Below are 20,002 nucleotides of genomic sequence, written 5' to 3' on the forward strand. Positions count from 1 at the left end.
CATTCTCGAAATCATTAAGAAGTGTTATTTATGCCATTTTCTCCTCTCACTGTCTTTGCATAGACTTTTGATATTTAATGTATATTGCTAATATTTTATGTATAATCTTTATTTCAAGTGAATGTATGCAATAAATGTTATTTTTATCTTGTACATTATTTGTGTTATAGGTATTTGAGTGCATGTAATAATTTAAATGTTATATTAATATTTTTATGATTTTAAATATTATAATCTTGTTTCAGCGTTTGTATTTTGTAAATAAATTCTTGTATTTTAATTTCATTGTATTCAGTTTTTATATTTTTAAGTTTATAATTTTGCAAGTGTCAATGCTTTTTAATTTCTTTCTATATTTACCTAAGATTAATAATCGCAAAGAAATCGTTGGGAGATCATTATTGGCTGTACTTCATTAGTTAAAATAATCACAATTAAATGAATAAATCTGTTCAACCAAAATCGCTTTCCTATAACCTTTAAATAATTATCAGCTTGAATGATCTTCCCCAAGCATTCCAGCATGCTCTTTTTAGATGCATTTTCCGCAACAGATTGGAACTGAAATTTTACAAAACTACAATTGCAGTCTCAAAATTACCTTATCAAATTGAAGTCATTGCCTTTTTAAGTTGTCGCGTTTACGTGCTTCTAAAAGTACTGACAGACGTTCAACTAGTTGGTCAGGGTTCAATATTTCAGATTTCTATAACTTAGATGTTAAATCTGTGGACAGAATTCCATCATTCTAGCTTTCTTCGTTTTTCAGTTAAGTATCTGATTAAGAGCCAACTAGAAATACGTTTCTAAAACTGATTTTATTCAAAATTTGGTAGAAAATTAATTTGATATAAAGACGATATACCAAATTTCGTTTGTCTGGCCCAAAGCGTTTTTAAGTTATCATTGTTACAGACAGACGGACATTTTCCAGAAATGTGTTTTTCGATTTCGGGGAGATGTGAAACGTGAAGTTTCCAAATCTTGAGTTTGAATTTTTTTGACGATTTTTATACTTCCTGTGTATTTCATGAACTAGAAATTAAAAAAAAAGTCTCCAGTTAATTATAAATGATTAACTTTATCATGCATCTACGTTTAAAACGGCTATTTGAGTTATTACTTTCTATTGTAAAGATTTTAAATTTTTAGTTTTTTTTCTTTTTTTCCTTGTTTTAGAATTCCTTGAAGGGGTTAATTTTTCTTCCTATTCTTTTTTCATTTAATTCTCTTACAAGAAAGTTTTAAGTTGTTTGACCTTTTACTATTTCTTAAATATTACCTAAATATATTGACACCCTTTGCTGCTTACAATAAAATCGTTCATATTCATTTGCATGATTCTATTACTATTATTTAAAATCATATAATGTAAAAATTTATTCTATTAAATAATTAAATTAGAAACCAATTAGGGTATTTAGTGCATTTCGAAATTTCAACAGTATATCACTCTAAAATAGCAATTTATTGCATTCCCAGCATCGTTGTAGATCATAATGGTATTAACAGGTATTTTGAAATATGTGCCATATTTGGGTTTAAAATTAAGAGAAAATATATCAGCATCAGCACATACGTATTTAAAATTATTTGCTGTCACAACTCATTATCTCCAATATTTAAAATATTAATTGTAAAATTTAATATGTTGCTTTTCCAACATATTGTCATGTATGCAAGTTTCGTATAATTGGAAGGGATCTTTTCATGTTAGAAAGAAAAAAATAAGTTGAAATTAAAAAAAAATTATTATCGGCTTTCTTTGGAACGAGGCGAACCAATATTTTTTTCAATTGTTTTTATTCTCTTAAATATCATGGTTATGGAAGTATCAAAAAAAATTTTAAGCATATTTTTTACATTATCGAATTATAAAGTTGGAACGCCAATCATTTCTGGAGAAATTAAGAAAAAAATGTGAATTTTGAAAGTAATCGATATTTTTGATCGAACCAAAGTAATTATTCGAAGATGTATTGGAATGGTATGTTCAAAACCGTTGAAATAATTATTAATCTAAAAAAGTAAACTTGTTTCTTACAGTTCCATTAAAATATTTTATTATTAGACGAGTTTAGATGAGTTTTATCAACCGTTTAAAACAAAAATTTGACAAAGAACTATAATTTTAATCACAAAATCTCATACCAAATTTCAAATGTTTAAGTGATTGTGTTTTTGAGTATCGCGTTTGCAGGCGTTTAAAAGAACACACCAACAAACGGTTGACCCCTTTATGGCGGTATGGCTCGCAGTTTGACATTTTATTCACTAAAGCTATTAAATACTTGTACCAAATTTTATATCTTTTTCTTTCTTCGTTTTGTAATTATCCTGTTGACATACATTGAAACAACCAAACAGACGGATTTAATCAGAACGGATTTTGCCACAAATTTGATAGAAATCTACATATTTGATCGAATGATCATATGCCAAATTTCGTCTACCAAGTTCAAAAAGCTCGTCCATTTAGCTCGTTTCATTCTCCTAACTCGGTTTTGAGCCATTTTTGTCACGCAGATGGGCAGATTCTTATAAATCAAAAATGAAATTTTACAACAAAAATCTATAAATTTAAAAGACATTTTAAGTTCCAAGATCTCGCACATACGCAAAAATTATTCCTATTCTTAGCATTGTGCTTTTTGAGCAGACTGCCATTATTTTTCAAACTAATATGATTAAATATGTTATGAATTATACACTAAGCCGGACTTTTAAGTCGGCGTGGCCTGTTGGAATGAACGATGGGTTGTGGCGTTGCATTTCGCAGGTCTTCAGATCGAGTCCCGTAATCGAATAATAGTTTTACATATATTTCTTTTTTTTTCATTTATTTTTTAAAATTTTATTCTCTATGACCATTGTACATTTCATGTGAATTTTTCTAAATCATATACATCAAAAATGAAATTTTACGTCAACAATTCATAAATTTAAGAGAAATTTTAAGTTCCGAGATCTCGCACATGTGCAAAAATCATTCCTGTTCTTAGCATTGTGCTTTTTCAGCAGATTGCCATGATTTTTTCAAACTAGAAATGATTAAATATGTTAAGAATCTTAGAATGTTCACGAATTTGAAGTCTCTTTGGCCTGGTGGAATGAAAGATGGGTCGTGGCGTTGCATTTCGCAGGTCCTCAAAACGAGTCTAACCGAATAATAGTTTTATATATATTTCATTTTTTTTAAATTTTTTTTTTCAATATTCTTATCCATGCCCATTCAAAATTTATTGTGAATTTTCCAATTCTTATACATCAAAAATAAAATTTTCCGTCAAAAATCTATAAATTTAAAAGAAATTTTAAGTTCCAAGATCCCGCACATGCGCAAAAATCATTCCTATTCTTAGCATTGTGCTTTATGACCAGATTCCTATTATTTTTCAAACTAGAAATGATTAAATATGTTAAGAATCTTGAATGTTCCCGGATCTCAAGTCTGTTTGGCCTGGTGGAATGAACGATGGGTTGTGTCGTTGCATTTTGCTGGTCAACTGATCGAGGCCCTCAACCGCTTAATAGTTTTATATATTTCTTTTTTTTTTAATTTACTTTTTAAAATATTACTCTCCATGCCCATTCAACATTTACTGTGAATTTTTCCAATTCTTAGACATCAAATTAAAATTTTACATCAAAAATCTATAAATTTAAAGAAATTTTAAGTTCCAAGATCTCGCACATTCGGAAAAAATTTATTATTTTCTGCCATGTGGTTTGTGACAAGATTCCCATTATTTTTCAAACTAGAAATAATTAAATATGTTAAGAATCTTTGAATGTTCCCCACTGTGTTGTCTGTATGGCCTGGTTGAATGAACGATGGGTTGCGGCGTTGTATTTCGCAGGTCTTCAGATCGAGTCCCGTAACCGAATAATAGTTTATATATATATATATATAATTTATTTTTTTTAAATATTATTCTCCATGCCCATTCAACATTTAATGTGAATTTTTAAAATTCTTATACCTCGAAAATAACATTTTACGTCAAAAATCTAGAAATTTAAAAGAAATTTTAAGTTTCAAGATCTCGCATATGTGCAAAAATCATTCTTAGCATTTTGCTTTTTCAGCAGATTCCCATTATTTTTCAAACTAGAAATGATTAAATATGTTAAGAATCTTAGAATGTTCCCGATAGTGAAGTCTGTATGGCCTGGTGAAATTAACGATAGGTTATGTCGTTGTATTTCGCAGGTTTTCAAATCGAGTCCCGTAACCGAATAATAGTATTATATATATATATATATATATATATATATATATATATATATATATATATATATATATATATATATATATATATATATATATATATATATATATATATATTCATTTCTTTTTTTAAATAATTTTCTCCGAGCCCATTCAACATTAATTGTGAATTTTTCCAATTCTTATACATAAAAAATAAAATTTTACGTCAAAAATCTATAAATTTAAAGAAATTTTAAGTTTCAAGATCTCGCACATTCGGAAAAATCGTTATTATTTTCTGCCATGTGGTTTTTGACAAGATTCCCATTATTTTTTAAACTAGAAATAATTAAATATGTTAAGAATCTTAGAATGTTCCCCACTGAGAAGTCTGTATGGCCTGATGAATTGAACGATGAGTTTGGCGTTGCATTTTGCATGTCATCTGATCGAGGCCCTCAACCGCATAATACTTTTATATATATATACATTTTTAAATTTTTATTTTTAAATATTATTTTTCATGCCCATTCCACATTTAATGTGAATTTTTCCAATTCTTATACTTCAAAAATCTATAAATTAAAAAAAAAAAAATCAGTTCCAAGATCTCGCACATGCGTAAAAGTCATTCCTATTTTTAGCATTGTGCGTTTTGACCATTTTCTAACTAGAAATGATTAAATATTTTTAGAATCTTAGAATGTTCCGGACTGTAAAGTCTGCATGGCCTGGTGGAATGAATGATGGTTTGCGGCGTTACAATTTTCAGGTCTTCACAGAGAGATCCGTAAACTAACAATAGTTTTATATATATTTCATTTTTTTTAATTTTTTTTTTCAATATTCTTATCCATGCCCATTCAAAATTTATTGTGAATTTTCCAATTCTTATACATCAAAAATAAAATTTTCCGTCAAAAATCTATATATTTAAAAGAAATTTTAAGTTACAAGATCACGCACATGCGCAAAAATCATTTCTATTCTTAGCATTGTGCTTTTTGACGAGAGTTCCATTATTTTTGAAACTGTAAATGATTAAATATGTTTTGAATCTTAGATTGTTCCGCATTAGGAAGTCCGAGTGGCCTGGTGGAATGAACGATGCGTTGTGCATTTGCAATTTGCAGGTCTTCAGATCGAATCCCGTAACCGAATAATCGTTTTATATATATTTCTTTTTTTAAATATTATTCTCCACGCCATTCAACATTTAATGTGATTTTTTCCATTTCTTATACATCAAAAATGAAATTTTACTTCAAAAATCTATAAATTTAAAAGAAATTTTAAGTTCCAAGTTCTCGTACAGGCGCAAAAATCATTCTTATTCTCTGCAATGTGGTTTTTGACAAGATTCCCATTATTTTTTCAAAACAAAAATGATTAAATATGTTAAGATTCGTAGAATGTTCCGGACTGTGAAGTATGTAAGGCCTTGTGGAATGAAAGATGACTATGACGCATGAAGTAACTAAGTTTTACTCTTGGCCCTAATTGGCTCTACTGAAAAAAATAAGAGACACTCACTCGGCTTAAATTCCTGATAGAACTATCAGCGGGCTTGTAAAGTGTCATAAGTCACAGCATGCAATATAAAACATTTTGTTCATTACAAATTCAAATGTTGGAGATCGTGAGTATTGTGCATATTTTTCTTTTTTTCTATTTGAATTTATTTTGTAATTTTTTTTGCTACTCTAATACGTAAGATACTGTTATTAATTAAAATTGTTAATCAATTTTAACTCCCAAGATAATTAGCGTAATGCAATTTTAAATTGCACACCTTTTGTATGCATATCCATCGCCCCAATTCAAAGCACTATATTTTGAGACCGGAAATGCATAACTTTTCAAACTATAAATTTTAAATCAAACTTGGGGAACCTAAATGTAGATGGCGCTATAAAAGCATGTGACTTAATGAATTGTGAAGCATTGCTACTCAGAGTATTCTGCAGATTACAGGTTCGAATCTGGGAGACGATGAGTATTTTTACATATTTTGTTCTTCTTTTTTCTACTGTTTTAAAAATATATTCCAAACTAATACTTATGTTAATAGAAATTATTCAAATTGTTATAACTCAGAAAATAAATTTGCAATTAAAAACCTCAATACAGTACTATAATTTTTAATTTTAGATCTTGCGCATTCGAATCAATCTCTCCAATTAATAACATTGTACTTTTTAATCAGAAACGCATCCAATTTCAAAATATGAAATTTTATTCGAACTTAGAATCTTAAATGTAGATGGCGTTAGAAGAACTTCCCACGTAGTTGATTGAGAATTATTACACTTCAGAGCATTTGCAGATTACAGGTTCGAATCTCAGAAGTAGTGAGTAGGTTTGCATATTTTTTTAACTTTTTAATTTACATTTTTAATTATATTCCAGGTTAATTTTTAGGATTTTAACTATATTCCAGGTTAATTTTGTAGATTAATTAAATTTTTATATTTCCAAAAATTAATTTTCAATTCAAATCATCAATAGGATAATACAATTTTTAACTCCAGAACTGACGCATGAGCAACAAGCACTCCAATTGATAGCATTAGGCTTTTAAACTATAAACGCATCCGATTTCAAACTATGATATATTAATTGAACTTAGAATCTTAAATGTAGATGGCTCCAGCACAGTTTTTGAGTTGATGGATTGAGAAGCATTGGAGTTCAGAGAATTTTGCAGATTGCATTATTGAATTAGGGAGCCGATGAATATTTTACATATATATTTCCGTTTCCTTTTCTATTTATTTTGAAAAAAAAATCGAGATAAATACTTAGAATACTCCGAATCATATAAAATGTTAATAATTTTTTTACTCCCAACATAATTAGGTAATGAAGTTTTTAAATTCACATCTTGCATATGCAAATCAATCCCTCCAATTATGAGCATTAGGTTTTTCGTCTAGAAAAGCATCATATTTTAAATCAAGATATTTTAATTCAACTTAGAATTTTAAATGTTGATGTCGCCTGGAGATATTTTGATTTGATGGAGTTAGATGCATGGATGTTCAGGGCATTCAGCAGATTGCAGGTTTGAATTTGGCAGAAGATGAATACTTTTAAATATTTTTCTTATTTTTATTTATTCATTTTTAAATTATATTATAGACTGATTCTTATTTTACTTCAAATTAGTAAAAGTGATATACTTCCAAAATTAAATTTTTACCTCAAAACATCAATTGGGTTCTACAATTTTTATTTTTAATTCCACATCCTGTGCATGCGCAGCAATTGCTACAGTTAATATCATTATGCTTTTAGAACAGAAACGCAAAATTTTTCAACGTATGAAATTTTATTCAGTTGTAGAATCTTAAATGTAGATGGTGTTAAGAAATATGTGAACTAAAGGATTAAAAGGCATTATAGATCAGAGCATTTTGCAAATTGTAGGTTCGAATCTGGATGAATAGTTTTACATATTTTTCTTCACTTTTTAATTATTTTGCAATTTATACTCCCGTTGAATTTTTAAGATACTACAAATTACTAAATTTGTTATAATTTTAAAAAAAATATTCTTAAATCAAAACATCAATAAAGTAATAAAATTTATAATTCCACATCATGTGCATGCGCATCAATCGCTCCAATTCATAATACTTTGCCTTTTGATGAGAAAGGCATTCCATTTCAAACAATGATTTTTTAAATCGAACTTCGAAGCTAAAATGTTGAGGCGTCGGAGAAAATATTGACCTGATGGATTGAGAGTTATTGCAATTCAGAGCATTTTGCAGGTTGGAATCTGTGAGATAAAGAATAGTTTTTCATATTTTTTTCTTATTTTTAAATTTATTTTGTAAATTATATTCTAAAATGATTCTTAGATTACTGTGAATTATTAAAAATGTTATACTTTCTAATGTAAATTGGGATTCCATGCGTTCTGCCGATAGGAGCTTCGAACCTGGGAGACGATGAATAGTTTTAGATATTTTTTCTTCAATTTAATTTATTTTTTATATTACATTCCAGACAAATTCTAAGGTTACTGTAAATTAGTACATAGATTACACTTCCATAATTACATTTTTATCTAAATTATCAATAGAATTAATACAATTTTTAAATTCCTCTTCTTGCCCATACGCAGAAATGTCTCAATTTCGTAGCATTATGCATTTAGACGAGAAAAGCTTCCCAATTGAAACTACGAGTTTTTAACCGTACTTTTGAGCTTAGATGCAGATGACGTTAGAATAATTTGTGAAGTGATGGAATTAAATGAATTACAGTTCAGAGCATTCTGCAGATTGCAGGCTTTAATCTAGGAGACGATGAATAATTTTACTTATTTTTTTTCTATTTTGTAAATTATATTCTAGTTTAATATTTAGGTTTCTACGATTTTTTAAATTGGTTATACATCAAAAAATAAATTGGAAATTCCAAACATAAAAGGGGTAATGCAATTTTTATTTGCACATCTAGCACATGTGTATCAATCGCTGAAGTTAAAAAGAATTATGTTTTTAGACCAGAACGTCTCCCATTTTAATGAATGATATTTTAATTTAATTTTATCTTAAATGTAAGTGATGCTATACAAACTTGTGACCTGAAGTATGGGAAAAATGGAATTTGGTTTAATTCGATTTCTTACAGTTATTAATTAATTCTTTTTTATCTTATTTACTCATTCGTCTTGGAAACTCTTTTCAAACGAAAGAAATAAGAAAGATAGAAAAAGTAAGAAAGATAAAAAGTAAGAAAGAAAGATCATTGAATTTTTTGAACTAATTTTTTGCCCACTTAAATGAGCAGATTTCCGTTTGCCCATACGACATTAAGAGAAATTCAGGCCCGACGGCACCACCCACCAAGGAAAGACAGCCAACGGCTCTGGCCATTCCCAGGCTCGGCGCTTACCTTAGAGCTAGCCGGAACCTATACGCTCAGAGTTACCCCCGGGAACAGTGACCACCCTTAACGGAAGGCCCAAGAAGTGACCCCTTCGCTTGATCTCGAGCAAACCAACAACTCAGGTGGCTAGCGACCAGCCGATTGATACACCGGGGAGCACAGTGCATCACCCGTCTAATGGGTCGCCACGCACGGCAAACACGTAGGGGTATTTGCTGTCCATGTAAAGCAGGAAGCAAACAGAGCGGCAACAGCTTCTCATGGAGAACTCCCTAGCCTACCCTCGAGGGAAAGAAGAATGGAAGCCAAAAGTAGAAGAGGAGGGAAGAGAAGGGAGTATAGATCCCAGGGAACCTCGGGAATGGGAAACCCGTACTCACCTATAGTAGGTGAACCCCTGACGGGGCAATCATTTAGGAGATTATTTTGGAGACATGTGCGTTCATTTCCATTGAAACAAATAAAAATGCCACTGAAATAAAATAAAAATTTACTTCTTTGTATGAGATATAATTTCGGCTTCGAAAAATGCACGTTTTAAATCTACGGTAGTGTTTATGCACGTTTTAAATCTACGGTAGTGTTTATGGAACAATTTCTTTCAAGAGATAATTTATGTACAGTAATTATAGCATAAATTACAACCTTTTAACTATATATGAAACTTCTGCCATTAACCTTGAAAGCTTATTGAAAGGCGATTATTTTTCCTATTCCTATTGCTGATTTATTTAAATTTTTAAATCCAGTAATGCTGTGTGATCACCCAGTATAGTAACCATAAATATTCTAATGCTAAAATGGATTAATTATCCCAAGCTTTCCAAGGATTAGATCTTTTCATAATACTTAATCATTTCGATAAAATAATTTTGGAGCTCTCTTCTTCTAAAATTAAATTTCAGTTATTAAAAAAAAATTAAATTTACTTCGTTCTTTTTAAGATGAAATATTCTTCTTTACAAATAATTAAGGCAAATTCTCCTTCTTATAAAACAATTGAAATGCATGTCTTTCAAAACATAGAGAATTTCTGTAATCAAGAGGAATATTTATTTTCAAAAACCCTTAAAGTATTGAATGTTTAGTTATATTTAAAAATCAAATTTAATATGAAGTCTCCTCTTTAATGAGTAATCTCTTACAACAGATTTCAGATCTTCCGCTGAGAACGTCGGGAATCAATTCTGCTAACATTAACCTTACACTCATTAAATAAAACAAACGCTTGCTTTCTAATTTAGACGAAATTTTCTCATCATTTAACGCAAATAAAGCTTTAAGTATTGCAGAAAAAAAACTAAATTCTGTGGAATCAGATAACTAATTCTAAATAGACGAAATTGATTTTCTAACATTTATGCTGAAAAGAAAAACAGAATAACAATAATCAGGCCTGAAGCAGAAAGGACAGCTTCATTAATAAGTGAATAACATATTTCTTAGATATAATTAAAGAATTAAAAGAAACAATTCATCTGGCACATTTTTTTATACTATATTTAAAGAACAGTAGGGTAATTTCAATTTATTACAGTTGTAGAGTATAAATGTCAGCTAACTCTTTCTGTTGTGTTGAGACCGGTTCAAGATGGCGGACGGTGTGCTTGATGTGTTGTACGCGTCTCTTGAAAATCACTTTGAAACTATTGATATGGCGCTCGTTTCGAAGTGCAACATGAACCATAACTTGAGGGAACAAGCCAAGAATGCCTTGGGTGAGTTAAAAATTGCAATTACTAAAAGTTTTGAACGATTACATTTCGTTAATTATCGTAAGGCTTGCGAAGAAAGTCTGGCTGCTTTGGTTGCAAGGCCATCTTACGCTGAGGTGGTATCGCCATCTAGGGGCGACTTTGTAAACAATTCGCGAAATAGTTGTCCTCTTATTGTCAGCGCTACGGAAAGCTTTGAAAATGCCTCTTCCAATGATGTGCAAAAAATGCTAAAAGAAGTTATAAATCCAAGAGAGAAGAAAATTGGAATTAAAAATGTTAGAGCAATAGCTAATAATAAAGTTATTGTTCAATGTTGCTGACCGGGACAAATTAAAAAATGAATTGAAAACTAATGGTTTACTTCAATCGGCTGAACCAAAGGGGAAAAATCCGGCCCTTCTTGTTAAAAATGTGCCAACTGAAATAGACAATAATGAAATTGCTAACATAATATTTGATCAAAATCCTGATATCTTTGCGGACGTTGAAAGTAGCAAAGACATTAACTTAAAATTCACCTTGAAGAAATTTCCAAATAACAGACATGTTGTGTGTGAACTTCCACCTAATCTCCATCAAAAGTGTTTATCTTCTGGTTATTTACACTTTGAATGGTCTATTTGCAGGGTCGAAAATTTTGTAATAATAAATAGGTGTTTTAAGTGCCTTGGTTATAATCACAAAGCAGTGGATTGTAGGAATTCAGTTGCTTGTTTTAAATGTGCTGAAGAACATAAAAGTGAACATTGCGAGAATACAGCAAGCCAAGTTTGCGTTAATTGCATTCGCTACAATAAAAAGATAAAGGATGCCAGTAAGAAAGTTGATGTTAAACATAGACCTTTTGCGGATAAGTGTCCCAAGCATATTTTTATGAAGCGCAGAAATATTTCAAGAATTTCTCATGTTTAATTCGTCCAGATCAAGTCTTAGAGTTATTCAGCTTAACCTTCACCGCTCAAAGATTGCTACTCAGCAGCTCATTCTTAACATGGACACTTCGGACATAGATGTTTCTCTTGTTCAGGAGCCTTACGCTTATAATGGTTCTCTTCCTTTCTTTCCATCTTCGCATCGCACGTACTTCAACGCAGGTTGTGATACAATCAAGGCGGCGATTATTGTTCGTAACCAAGAACTTTCAACTTTTTTTGATTTAAATAATGTCGATTACAATATGGTTTTTATTCACATCACGTTCAATGCTTTCAAATTTATTCTTCTGTCCTACTATTTTGAACCCAACAGAAATATTGATTTGGATTTACATAAAATCAGTGAAATGTTTGCCGTAAGCTAATCTGGGGTATGGACGCTAACAGTAAATCCGAACTCTGGCACAGTCCAATTTCCGACTCTCGCGGTATTAAGCTCTGTGACTTTTTAAGTATGAACAACTTATTTGTAATTAATGAAGATTGCGGTCCTACCTTCAGTGGCTCTCAGGGCTCCAGCTATATTGATATAACTGTTGTGGGAACAGATGTGCTAGGTGACGTTTCATATTGGTGACTTCCAGAATATGAATCCCTTTCCGATCATAATACAATTGAATTTGAAGTTACTGCGACAACTAATCCCTCTACCTCTAACAGATGCAATAATTTTCTATATTTCAATGTTAAGAAGGCAAATTGGGATCGTTTTGACTCTTTTTGCAAGCAACCTTTTGTTGACCTTTCTAATCGTATCGATTCTTGTGCTGATGTGGACACCTTAATATCTGTCATAGAAAACTTTCAAGATGTAGTCCTTTCTGCCTCTAAAGCCTCAATGCCTCTTAAAAAGATAAGAATGCACTGGGTTCCTTGGTGGAGCATAGAGATTGAGTGTATGAGGAAAAGGCTCAATGCTGCTAGGCGCAGGTATCAAAGAGCTCGAAATTTTATTCTTAGAAATCTTTATAGACAGAAGTATTTACAAATAAAAGAAAATTACAGTTCAATGCTTGAAGAGGCTAAAGTCCAATCTTGAAAATACTTTCTAGAGGATATTAACGAACATAATGTTTGGAAGAAAATCTATACGTACGGTATAAAACAAAACTTCATGAAAAAAATTGAAGTCTCTGGGATTCGTCTTCCAAATGGTTCCGCCACCACTTCTGTTGAAGAAACTATAAATGAGATTTATAAAAAATGCTTTCCTATCGATACTATTAATACGGATACTCCTTTCCACGGATTGCAACGAACTAAAGCCTTGGAAAATTATTCTTCGAGTCTTGATCCTCTATTTACTACTGCAGAAATAGATGGAGTGATTAACTCCCTTAAGCTTAATAAATCTCCTGGTCCTGATTGCATACAAAATGAAACTTTGAAACGCATTCACTTGATGTTCCCCTGTTTTTTTTCTAAACTTTTTAATGCCTGCTTACAGCTTAGTATCTTTCCGCGCTCCTGGAAGAGAGCAAACATCTTTTTAATTCCGAAAAATAATGACTTTCGTGGTCCACATCTGGACAATTTGAGATGTATCAGCCTCCTACCAACTATTGGAAAATGTCTTGAAAAGCTAATTGTTAATAGGATTTCCTGGTTTTTGCACAGCAAAAAACTCTTAAACGAGACCCAGTTCGGTTTCACTCCGCAAAAATGTTGTGAAGATGCTCTCCTTTACCTGAAAGACGTAGTTGATAAAGGCAAGAAGAAAAATATGCTTACAATTTTGATTTTTCTTGATATCAAAGGAGCTTTTGATCATGCTTGGTGGCCGGCTATTCTCGTTTTGCTCAAAAATTTCGCTATTCCAAGTAACATATTTCATCTGGTCAGAGATTTCTTGAATGATATGTCTGCCTCTCTTACACTCGGTCGTGTTTCAGTTTCCCGTTCCTTGCAAAGGGGCTGTCCCCAAGGCTCCGTCTCTGGTCCACTTCTGTGGAATTTAATAATGAACAGCCTTCTTGCCAGACTTTCGAAGATCACAGGATGTGAAACCATAGCCTTCGCGGACGATCTGCTCATCTGCTTTCAGGGAAAATGTCTTGATGATACTTTTGAACTTGCTCAAAGCACATTGGATGATATTTTAAACTGGGTAAGAGATTTCAAAATGGAATTCAACCCGAATAAATCAAAGGTTATGGCTATTAAGAAAAATAACGTGGACTTTTCTAGCAAACAACTATTTTTTGACAACATACGACTTGAAATGGTAAATGAAATCAAATACCTAGGGGTAATGCTTGATAACAAATTCTGTTGGAAAAATCATATTTTATACATTTCCAAAAAATCTGAAAACATTCTGAAAGGACTTAATCGTGTCTCTTGCAACACCTTTGGATTGAAATCCAACGTTATTAGTATTATCTACAAACAGGGAATTATTCCCTTTGTCTGCTATGCCTCTAGGGTTTGGGGTAATGCTTTGAAAAAAAAGATTAACTCTCGAAATCTTCGTAGAATTCAAAGAAGAATTTTACTTAGAGTTATACGTGGCTACAGAACTGTAAGCTACGAAGCCTGCTTTGTCATTTCGGGGTTTCCCCCAATTGACCTTTTCGTCCTTCAAAATAAAGATTTCAAAGATAACGTTATAAAAATTACACAAGATTCCAAAGTGTCTTTTTCCAATCTTCCACATCCTGCTGAACGTGTTCCTATCGAAATTATCGATTATAAGGACAATGTTCTTAACAATTTTCCTGTAGTGTGTTTTATTGATGGCAGTAAACTCAACCACCGTGTTGGACTTGCTTTTGTTGTGTTTCAAGACGCAGTTGAAATGGAACACTTTATGTTTAGAATTCCCGATGAGTGTAGTGTGTTCCAAGCAGAATTGCTGTGCCTCAGTAACTCGCTCAAATGGATCGTAAACCACTGTACTCTGTCATCTAGGTTCCTTATTTGTACTGATTCTCTCTCATCCTTATTTTTGCTTAGTAATTTTTCTTCCTGCAACAAAATTGTAGTGAATTTTCACATCACTCCTTACGAGCTTAAAGCAAGATGAATTAGCGTTTGTTTTTCTCATGTCCGAGGTCATTCTGGCATTTTAGGGAATGAAAGAGCCGATTGGCTTGCAAAGCAAGCTACAAAACTAAACATCATTGATCCTATGAGCATTCCCAAATCTCACATTCGTAATGAGAATCACAAAAAGACCATTCTCTTATGGAACGAGCTGTACCAAAATTCGTCAACTGCCTCTTTAACCAAATTATTTTTCCCCACAATTTCTCAAATTTTGAATAACAAGCATTTTTTCAGTGATTTTCACTTAACAAAATTTCTTACTGGACACGGCAATTTCAATTACTATCTCAAGAAATTTGGATTATCGAACACTGATCTGTGCTCTTGCAGCGTGGGTGGAGTTCAAAATGTCGAACACTTGCTTTTTGATTACTGAAGGGAGAAGAGATTTTATTGTGGATCTAGATGCCTGTAATATTAAGTTTCCCCCTCCGCTTCATGTTTTGGTCGACAACAAAATGGCTTTTTTCTCATTCTGTAAATTTATTGCCTTTGCTGCTTCAATTTTTAATTAGTTTTGTTGTTTATTTTTCCTGCTGTTTTTATCCTTATTTTTATATGTACATATATTTTTTTCTATGTATGTAGTTGTTTCAACTTACGTCTGTAAGCCTTGTGCTGTACTTTGTGGTGCACAAGGATTGACTTATTATTAATAAAAAAAAAAACCTCTTTCTGTTGCATTAAAAATTATTATCTTGTGTTAAATCCTTATTATACCACTCCTCATTTTTATTCGGAATATATTTTTTTTATTTAAATTCTTTTCATATACCTACTTCTTGGAAATGTGGAGATTTTTAGAATAATGGATTGATAATTGAGGAATAATATTTGAGAAAGAAATTTCAATTTTTAAAATTGTTGTGTTTATTTCAATTCATTGTTAATAACGATATTTCGTTTGAAGTATTCAGTTGTTAAACATTAAATGAGATCGTAAGTAACACAATAAAGTGCCAATTGATATCCATTGATTTTTGGTAACTATGACGCATTTCAGTATGACAAGAAAGGAAAAGTGTCTTTTTCAACAAAAAATTGACACCTCTTAAAACGTATACTCCGCAGACTAATTCAATGAATGAAAATAATCTTAAAAGAAAAATATAATTCATAAATTTCGCCGGATGAATTAGAAGAGATTTTGCATCTTTTATCAAGGAAGATGGAAAGCATAATTTTATAAATGTTTAGAAAGTATTCACTCTGCCGACATCTGAAGTTCCTTTTATATTATGCCTTTAAAGAGTTTAACAACAAATAACTTGTGTAGTTTCAAGAAAGAGGGAGTGTTTAATTCTTACTATAATATTTAATTGAATAATGCAGTGGGATATAATTAGAAACCTCGCGCTTTTGATTTCAAAATTCTTCCATGAAGTGTACTTGTTCCCTTTGATTTAAACCCAGCCAAATAGTTGCGAAAAAGAGAAAACTGCAAGAACTTCGATTAAAAAAAACAGTAAAGATATTTTCTATCGTAGCGAGAAATATTTCCTTGCAGCAGGAACTTAAACCTTGTCTTAAAGGTGGAGACATATTATATAAAAAAAGTATTAAAATCTTTTATGACTAAAATATTTGACGTTGCATAAATTCGCGTTCAGACTAATATAAAATTCTAGTAATAAAATTTGTGAAATGAATTTAATAGTCATCAACAAACTCTTAAAAACATTAAATGAAATCCGTAGCATCAAAGTTAAATTATCCTCAAATTTAATCTAAAATATATAGCAGCAATAACATGCAAACAAAGAAAATTGCTTTTAATACCTTCACGGGATTCTAAATTTCATATCTGAAACAGTGAAAATTTCTTTTTAAGTACGTTTTGCAGCATTTTTAAGAGAAAATGTATAAAAATAATTACTTTTTCCAGTGAATTTTTTATATCAATGAAACGTTAATTTTCGTAACTTTTCTAAAGCAACAATGTTCTTTTTATTTATCTAACGAAAACTAAATTGAGTTTTGAAAAAAATTTATTGAAACTAATTAAATATTTCAAACATTGTTAGTAGGCATTTACTACATAAGAATTATCTATATACCAAATAGAATAATTTAGTCTACGTTCATTTAATTTACGAAATTGGGTGTATTTAGTAAATTTATATAAAACATTTAATTTTCATTTTCGATATTATAATTTAAAACTACCATGCCTGCCTATTATACCTTTAAAAACTTTAACGACAAATGGCTTACACAACTCAAGTGTTGAGGGAATGGGCAATTATCATTATAATACTCAATTGGAATAACGCTCAAAATTATCAGAAAATTGAAGCTTTTCATTTCGAAACCCTCCCATGCATGTCATTGTTCTTTCGCTTCAGAATAAGAATTTAAATAAAAGAAAACAATGAAGTGCAATGAAACGATATTTGCATCATAGTCAGAAATATTTCCTTGTAGAAGGACCTGGAAGTTTGTCTCAAGATTTTAATTCTTATTTTTTAAATGTTATCATCCTTATGACAAAATTATTTAATATTGCTTACATTTGTTTTCAAACTCACTTTAGATTGAAGCAATAATATTCGGGCCAGGGAGATATTTTATACTCAAAAATCGAACTCTTAAAAATATTTATCGAATTCCGAAACATCCTAGCCTGATAAATTAGGAGTACCAGAATTAAATTATTTACCAAATTAAATATATATCAAATATATTTAGCCATAAAATGTCATTATAAAAGTTATTAATTACTCTTTATCGAGCTATTCCACGTCATCTGAAGATTCCAATCTAGCATCTTGCGTTGTTTCGAATTAAAATGTTTTAAAGTTCATGTATCTAATTTTTCTTTCAGATTCGCGTAAGAGTATAGCAACTTTAATATGCATGCAAAAAACTTTACCCTTTGCACTCAAAAAGATAATTCGATGCATAATTATTCACTTATTTCATGGACCTCTTTATTACCCAAAAATAGATGCATGCAACTGTTTTACACTGAATTTCATTGAAAATGAATCGACATCTTTTTAACATTCTGTAGGTATTTTTACCAATTAAAATTAAAAATGAGGCACCGACTTGAATGGCGACAGAGAGAAGACATTCGAGTGAAGTGCGAAAATATTTAAACAGTTCACGCGATTCCGAATCTCGTAGCTGAAAACTGAAGTTTAATATTATTAAAAATATACATTTAAATCCATTTTTAAAAAATAAATCAGAATTATGAAAAAGAATCGATAGAAAAAGCGTTATTGCTTCCAAGTTTCTTTTTGTAATTTCGTTATGCAAAATATATTTTTTGTAATAATATTCACCGAAAAGTAAATCAATGATTGAAAAAATTTAATTCATATTAATTTGTAATTAAAAAATCTACTTAAAATTTGGAACTCTACTAATTAGGCATTTACTTAATAAAATAAACTATGTGGTCAAATTTAGTAAGTCAAAATTCACTGATCTCTTCTGTAAAAGTTATCATTCGTATTTTCATTTTTCATTTCGCATTTCAAAACTATTATGAAAAATTATTACAGTACTATTATTAAATAATTAAATATTGCTATTATCATTACTATTATAATTAACTATTAATATTACTAAATAATTAATAATTTTTGAAAACAAATTATTACTACAACTAACATTTTGTAATAAATTATATTGATATTATATTTTGCTATTTTCAAATGTCATATCAATTGTTTAGAAAGTGTAACTAATTGCGATTAACAAAATCTTATTTAAAGATTGTATTGGAAGAAGCTGACGAGAATTTGATTTATTCATTAAATGAATCGTCATTTTATTGCAGTACTTTTTGAAATAATTGTAAATCTTGATAACTTTATAATTTAATAATAATTATTTATTTATAAATATTCATTCTAATTATAATTTAAAAAATTTTTCATAATAATTATAATTTTTTTGTTTGTTTTAACATAATGAATTTAAATATTTCTAGTTAAAATTTAGACATTTCTATTATTTCAAGAAATTTTAATTCTATAAATAACACATAAATTAAATCAGCCATAAAATGCAAGAGGTATGAAATGTATTCGATATGAATTTCAATTTCAGTCTTTAACAAATTATTTGAGGAAGAAGTTTTGCTAATTCAATCTAGAAAAGAAATTATACATTACCGTTTCAAACTAAACAATCAGTAACCATTAATTGAAGTCATATATGCTTAGAAGGTTGAAAGAACAGCAAAATTACCGTTCATCTTAAAATAGTGAAAATATATATACCTAATAAAGAGAAAACTCCATAACAGACAGGCTTTTATTTCAGGAAAATATATTCAAATTAAAAAATCAGGTTAGGAAATTCCAATAACTTACGAACAATATATACATATTAGTTTACGATCATTACAATACAATTGTTTACGAACAATTTATAATATTAGTTTACGAACAATACAATTGTTTACGAACATTTATAATATTATTTTACTAACAATACAATTGATTACGAACAATTTATACATATGTACAATATATACATTTAATTAGATATTGAAATATTTATAACAGCATACATCCATACATGAAAAATTATTAAAATATAATCAATCACATTATTACTCTTTACACTTACATGAATTTTACATTTCACTTTCCAGAATATATTTCATTATAGTATTGTACATTCATTATAGCTCAGAATACAGCTTCAAAAATGTTTGCCTAAAACATTTCTACAAAAAAAATTGTCTTGTAAAATGCAATTTTAGCTTCAAACATAAGAAAATAGGAACATAATCTTTCTAATGATGTATCAGTATTAATTTTAGTAAAACTGGCTGAACAATTATTTACAATTATCTGATCTTTCCTCCCTTTATAGCCTAACCCCTACTTTTTCCGTTTATCTCTTCAGCCAGTTGATAGGAAGTTTCCATGATATTTTTTTTCTTGCTTGTGACGAGCTAAAATTTTTTATTCGATTATGGCATAGTGGTGCCTGGCTTGGCAATCTGTTTCTGAATATCCATCTAAAAAGTTCCATTTAAGGATGGAAAGTAAAGCCTTTCCCCCTGACCTTGAAGAATGCGGATATTATTTAAGCATCAAATCTAAATGCATCCACGTGGCATATCTATGCATGTTGTTGTAGAAAAGGCTCCATGACTGCCATCAGATGGTAGAAAGTAGTAATTTTCAGTTTTTGGATGAAAATTAAATGAACCAATATTT

Source organism: Argiope bruennichi, chromosome 6 (assembly GCF_947563725.1).
Source record: "Argiope bruennichi chromosome 6, qqArgBrue1.1, whole genome shotgun sequence".
Classification (NCBI taxonomy): Eukaryota; Metazoa; Arthropoda; class Arachnida; order Araneae; family Araneidae; genus Argiope; species Argiope bruennichi.